The sequence below is a fragment of the Diospyros lotus genome, chromosome 14 (assembly GCF_014633365.1).
Source record: "Diospyros lotus cultivar Yz01 chromosome 14, ASM1463336v1, whole genome shotgun sequence".
NCBI classification, from domain to species: Eukaryota; Viridiplantae; Streptophyta; class Magnoliopsida; order Ericales; family Ebenaceae; genus Diospyros; species Diospyros lotus.
Genome location: NC_068351.1, coordinates 31,188,374 through 31,195,612, shown reverse-complemented (window position 1 = coordinate 31,195,612; position 7,239 = coordinate 31,188,374).

Genomic DNA, 7,239 nt, shown 5'->3' with positions numbered 1-7,239 from the left:
TAAGGTGAGCCGCAATGCATTTTCCAAAATTACACCAACGCCCAAAACTTCCAAAACTTCACACATACACCCCAGATTACTAATTTCACTTACACCCGACTTCACCAAATATTTTTTCTAATAAATCACAAATAATTCATCTTAACCTCGCGATTAATCGATAATCACACACAAATCACCATAAACCCAATGATTAATTATTTTTTAAAGTTTAGGGTGTTACATAATTCAAAAGGATCAAACGAACCCTAAACCCTAAATCCCTAATGACAATAAATTCTTATATAGAATGCAAGAGAGACTATGACAGTCATATTAGTCCAATTATATTTGTTCAATACCTATTTGTCCCCCCTACCCCCCCAAATTAAGGTTCTCCGTGGGCAATTTGTCCCATGTTGCCTTACTTGCAATTGTTTACGAATTTTCCATCATTAGAGAATATTCGATTTAAGTCATAGCTAGTATTGAAAAGACAAAATTGTCACCCTAATCTCACTAACATGCATGGTAGTTATGGGCTTCTTGTGCAATACTACAATTAAAATTTACTTTTTACAAGCAGATTTTGTGTTTAAGATTTAATTGTCTCACTTAGAAAAGTTAAGGTGACCTTTCAATCTATTAAGCTGCCCTTTGTAATTTTTTTGTTTTTTAAATAAAAGTACTCATTTAGTTGATTCCTTTCCCTGTTCTACTAATTTCTTCAATGATCCTTAAAAAGAGAAAATCTCATGAATATATAAGGTCTTTAGGGTGCCCTACATGTTCACTTACACAAAAAGTTTAGGTTAAATATCCAACTATCCAATTCATGAATAAAATCTTTTGTTAGTATTTTTTTTATAGTATCAAAGGCCTTACCTCATTGAATCTATAGATTGTATGGTGGAGATACCACCTCTGAACATTAGGTCTAATGGGTAAACCAAATAAATGGATATTTTGCTTTTGAATTATTTTTTTGCTTTTCTTTTCTCTTATCTAAGCAATGTGTTCAACGAGCACTTAATTTATAACCAACCAAATGTTCCAATTATAGTAAAGTTGTATTTGAATAAGATTATTAGATCTATCATTTATCATTTGAAATTTAAAATTTATTGTTTAGATGTATAATTGCTAGAAGCATGCCATTTAGACCTAGGAAATAATGACACAATTTAAAATACAATATTTTTAAATGTCATAATTTGAAATGTTTACACAATTCAAGTGTTAATGCTCAATAATGAGTTCACGTATGATGGAATGGGGCAAAACACATTGGATAAGCCCACTATAAAATCAATTGAAATGAGCTGAATGGCTAAGGAAAAGAGTTAGCCAAGTGAGGGTTCAGCACTCGAGTGGCCGAAAGACCATATTGCCAAAAGATTAAGGCCATGCTGGAGACTACACGACCTGGTGAGATGGTCGAGAGACTATACAAGTTGCTAGTCGAGTTAAGATGCTCGAGTAAACGCCAAGGTATGGTCGAGTGACCCTTTTGGAAGCCTCTCTCGAGACATCATTGAGAGACCCTTCTAAAGTACCTCACGAGTTACTCACCCTCCAAAAAATATATGGGAGACTTTCATGGGCCATCCAAGCCAGGTAGCCTTTCTCTAAGACATGTGAGAGACTCTCTCAAGAGACTACAAACCCTGAGATACCTGATCTCCAGACATGAGGACATGACGAACCGATCAAATTTACCATAAATATGATTGCCGATAAATCTAAATGAATGTTTGAGATGCCCGATGAAAAACGCAGCATTTCTGTCATCATCTTCTATATAAATAGAAGAGTCACCATATTTGTTTAAGTATGTTCAAAACTTTAGGCTGTGTTCTCTTTATTTTTCAATTTTTATTTTTGAGTTTTGAATTCATTTTCAGTTTTCTGCCTTGGTAATATATTTTTAAAAAATTGAAAACGCGTTCTCTTTGTCATTTTTGAAAAATTATTTCTCAAAACATAAAATTAGAAAACGTGTTCTCTTTGAAATTTTGAAAATAATTTTTTAATGATATTTTATTCAATAAATTTGATTATTCAGTAAATTAAAAATATTTAATGTTAATATATTATTAAAAAAATATATACATTTTAAGGTTAATGAATTTTGTAATATTTTTTCCCATTACAATAATAAAATATAAATAAATAAATAAATGTGTTTTGAGTTTAAAGTTTATTTTGGATGATCTTTACATTTTTTTTTATTTTCAAAAATATATTTTTTAAAATAGCAAAGAGAACGCGTTTTTATTATTTTAAAAAATCGAAAACTAAAAATGACTTAAAAATAACAAAGAGAACGCAAGCTTAATATTACTACAGTTATACTTGCTCTTTGTTTTCTATCTACTTATTTGGAGATTGTCTTAAATATCGGAGAATTTGCGTAGGGCACTCACTTGCGCCCCTAACTAGTTTCTTTCTTACAGGCCAGTCATGCGAAGGCAAGTCACTTGCATTCAAATCAGTCGTGAAGGGGGTCACTTGCTAATTCATCAAGACACTCTCCCAGACTATAAATTTATTGTTGTATTTTGACAACACCATCAAGAATTGTTGAAAAATGTTTATTCAATTCACATTAAGATTCTCACTAAACAAAAAATAAAAACTTATTTTTTGAAATACCCAATTACAGTATTTGTTGACACTAGAATTGCAATCACCTATTTCTTGATTCAAATCTATTATCTTTAAGTTTTAATTCAAATCTATTAGCTTTAAGTTTTAATATAACACGAACAATCTTAGCATTGAATCAATACTTGTTCATTTAAAATTTATCTGAAAAAAGAAAAAATAAATTGCAATCGCCTAGTATCCTCTATTAACCATAAGCCTTTACTTCAATTATTCCATCTTTATTTTCACGAGCATTGACACAAACTATCCCTCCAATGTTTGTTATTGTGTTATCATTTGTCTTTCCACTTAATTGTACAAAAAAAAAAAAATAATAATACATGATAACAATGAAAAGGAATGTAACATCCCACAATAAGAAAGATGAGAACAATTTACCTTGACGAGACTACACAAACTTTTCAGGGGTCACCCATCATTGAGCTTCTCCAACTCAAATACGCTTAACTCATGAGTTCTTTACCTACATTCAGTTCAAAAGATATACAGCTGGTGTTATTTCATTTCTTACTTATTTTCGATATATACTATTATTTTCTAGGCTTTTGGGGGTATTATAAGGAATAATAACTAACTTGCGATACTATTTGCATTGGTGAGGTTGAGATCACATCTATGAGTCTTGTAAACCCTAAAACAAAGTCATCAAAGTCTAATAAAAAGAACTATTAGTGTCATGGATGGTATTCGAGTATAAATTAATTAAATAATATTTTTCATTAATGTAAAAAAATCTGTTGAGCCTCACCTCATTATTGAAATAATAGTTGACTCTTGTCTAGATTGTGTACAAAGATTTCTTTAAGGGATTATCAATTATAGATAGTTTTAGATTTAAATCGTTTCACTTTTTTTTTTTTTAAATTTATGATTCGTTTTGACCTTATCTAAGTGTATGGACACGTTTATCAAGAGCAAAAACCTAAGATCTTATCCATATAATAGACATAGATAATTACACAATCTTACATGAAAGCTGTAACGCTCCGTTTTCCCAGAACGCGCGTTACCTCGAGATTTCAGGAATATTATTATTATTATTATTATTTTTTTCAACATCAAACACACTACACATACCTTCATCATAATCATTTTCCGACAATCTCGATCGTACCTTCTTAGCATATCAAAATTAAAAATTAATAAACTAAGACATGTATTATCAATCACATCAGCGGAAACAAGATCGAAACCTTAATGATATATAACCGACAATTTCTTTTACAATAACCAATTCGATGTTTTACATGAAAATATCAAAATATTACACAACCTCTGAACATCGTAATCATAAACAAAAATCTACGAAAACTAAATGTAGCAGCTACATCTCGATGACATTCTTTCCCTTGGCGCCACTGCTTTCACCTGGAACGTTTGAATATTCTATGAACATAGTCCAAGTTAGATGTTGAATCATCTAAGTGAGAGTTCAAAAACATTTTCATGTAGATATGCAAAATCATGTATAAAACCGATAAATCCCGACATGCCCCAGGCTGAAAGAATCCCACATAGCACTTAGCCCTAACCGGGGAAAATGCAATCTCTCTAAAGGCGACACGACCACATCGACCCATTAGCAAACACAATCCTGCTTAAAAAGGACAATCTCGACATATGAACTCGGGAACTACCCCATTGTCATTGTTAGGCATTACGCTCCTATTCAAAAGCATTCCAAAACCCAACGCAACCCTAGTCCCAAGAATGTTACATCAGCACTATCCCCGAAATCCACGACACCTCGGCCTTAATGCTATTGCTCAAAGAAACCTGGGGCGATGTCCACTCTCAGCCCCGCCACTTGAGCCAACAATCGGGGTGGTGTCCACTCTCAGCCCTGCCACTTGAGTACCGTAGGGTGAAGTCCATCTCAGCCCCGTCCCAAGTGGGTCACATAGCATTAACCCTTGGCACGCATTCCGAGTGCTGACACTCGAGAGCTACGTCACAGGTTAACAACCCACGTCTCACATGGACAACACAACATGCCAATGCTGAAAAATTATAACTTGCATAAAATCAACATCTCAATGTATGCAATTTATCGTACGAAATATAATACAGGTGTAAATAATCATTTGTAAAACCATCAATAAACCTAGCCATGAGGATGAACACTCACAGTAAACCATTCATATGCCACAAATGAGTTTTTCGATAGAACCACTCACCTTTAAAAGCTACTCAATTTCTTTGAAATGCGCGATCCGCCTCAATTTGAGTGCCCGACCTTGATTCTCGTGCCAGGCGTTCTATAGTTTAACCTCGAGCTTCAACAATACCCTAAACATCATGTTTGTTCAAAATCATATCAATATCTATTTTCTCCAATTTTCGTAATTTTCTTCCTATTTCTCCTCAAAAATTCTAATAAATGCCTACTCAAGGTTTTTCCTTGATTTTTCTTCACAACAATTCATAAATAAATATTTCCTTACTTCTAGAAATTTCTGAAAATTTTCCTATACTTCATTCTATTTTTCATAAGCCTTATTTCCCTTGAAAACTACAAAATGACCATTTCTTCCAACATTTTTCAAAATTTCTTTCCACCATAATTTTTAATTTATTTTTATTAAAATAATAAAAAAAATTCAAAAATACTTTATTCTCCATGCGCCCTCACGCGCGAGCGAGTGGTGCTGCGTGTGGCAGCCGCGCCTGCACTGCACGCGCCCTTTCTTCTCCGACAACCAGAATTGGACCCCGACCACACCTCCTGGAAGCCCACCTTCAATCGATCGCGTTGCCACCGCTCTCAGGCCGAAAGGACACCGGCGGGGCCCCACATCGGGCAGTTTCAAGCGCGGTGCAGCAGTACGCCCAATTTTCCGACCAGTATTCGAAACACCTTCAAAACACCTCTAAAATTCACGAAACTTACCAGAATTTCTCTTCTTGCCTCAATGATCAAAAGCCCCTTATTGGCTTCCCTTGATTTGCCCTCAAAATCGAGCAATTTGTTGCTTCATTTTCGGCAGAAACCCTTGGCTATTTATAGGCCAAAACCGACCCCCACGTGGCAAATTTCTGGCCAAAACTCCTCCCACACGCCTCCTAGACCGTCCTTGGCCATGCCCTGACGAGATTTGCTACCAAAATCTCCGGATTTTTAGGCCAAAATCTCGGCCAAATCTACCATGTGCATGAAGTTTTTTTGAAAATTGTAATTTGGCCCACTTGAAATTTTCTTTTGCATTTTGGTCCTTATCCTCAAGCCCCCGATCTTTCCAGCACCATCACTAAGACCCTCAAGATTAGTACTTTTCATTTCTCCCTTGAAACTTTCGAAAAATTATCGTTTTGACCTCCCTCAAGCAAATTCAAAAAATTACACTTAGGCCCGACTAATCGTTTTGACCTTAAATCCACTCGATTCGACCCAAAATCACTTAAGGGTTGTTCTATGCATAAAATGCTAGTCCTTGACATGCTCCGTTGACTTTTTGGACGTCATCTATAGCAATTCGATAATACGACCTGATTGGCAGCTGTATTTTTGCTGTACCGAAAACTGTTCTCGATCCAATTTCTTTCATTATCAAAAATCTTAATTTAAATCACTCGTCGATACTATACCATTTTCCTTAACTATCTAGGGTCCGGGGTAGTTCCTCTGACTAATTCGGTCGTCCAAAGATGCGTTAGTGTACCCTATAATCTCATTTTTCCACAAATTCCATTTATGCCCTTCATTAAATACCGTTTATATCCTCAAACCATTTCTGGGTATTACAAAAGCTGAATTGAACCTATGACCTCGTAGTATCTCAAATTTCCAAATGCTCAGGACAAACCTCTATGTTACCTCTAAAGGTTTATTAATTACCAACATGTGATTGGAGACATTGGAATTTTAATTATTCAAAAATTTAATTAATATGTTACAAATTTGTACCAATTGAATAAACTTACCTATACATGAAATACTATATAAATTACATATATTAATTTTTTTGAGTAAATTATTATAGAATATCATACTTTAATTGTTTTGAGGAGCAAACGATAATTCATTATTGAAACTGAAAAATAGGTTCGTCATTATATTAAATAAATTAAAAAGTTGGTCTGAAATTAAAGTTCTAAATAAAAAAAAAACATGAATAAAGTTCGATATTATACTATTATTCTAATAACAATTTAAAAATCTGTGTGTGAGCTTATCTAAAAAGATTGTGGATTTGCAATTTGACAAAAATATCAAATATGCTATCATATTAGTTTTAACAATTATTTTATTACGGAATGCAAACTTCATAGACTTATATATTGTAATTTATCCAAGGAAAATTCTTGAGAACTAGACAGATTTACAGAATAGGGGTTAAAAGACTAAAATACCCTTATCCATATTGCATTGCACTTTTTTTAATATAATATAAGTGGGAGCATTTTAGTTTTTTTAACTCCCATTTTGTAAGTCTGTTTGGTCCCGTAGAAGAATTCTTTGTCCAACTACATGGGTGATTTGTTATTTGCATCAAGCATGCAAGGGATGGGTGGGCCCATGCCTCCCTTTGAGTTTGTTTGTCGAGCAAATATTATCTTGTTCGACGTGAATAACATAATATTTCACAATCT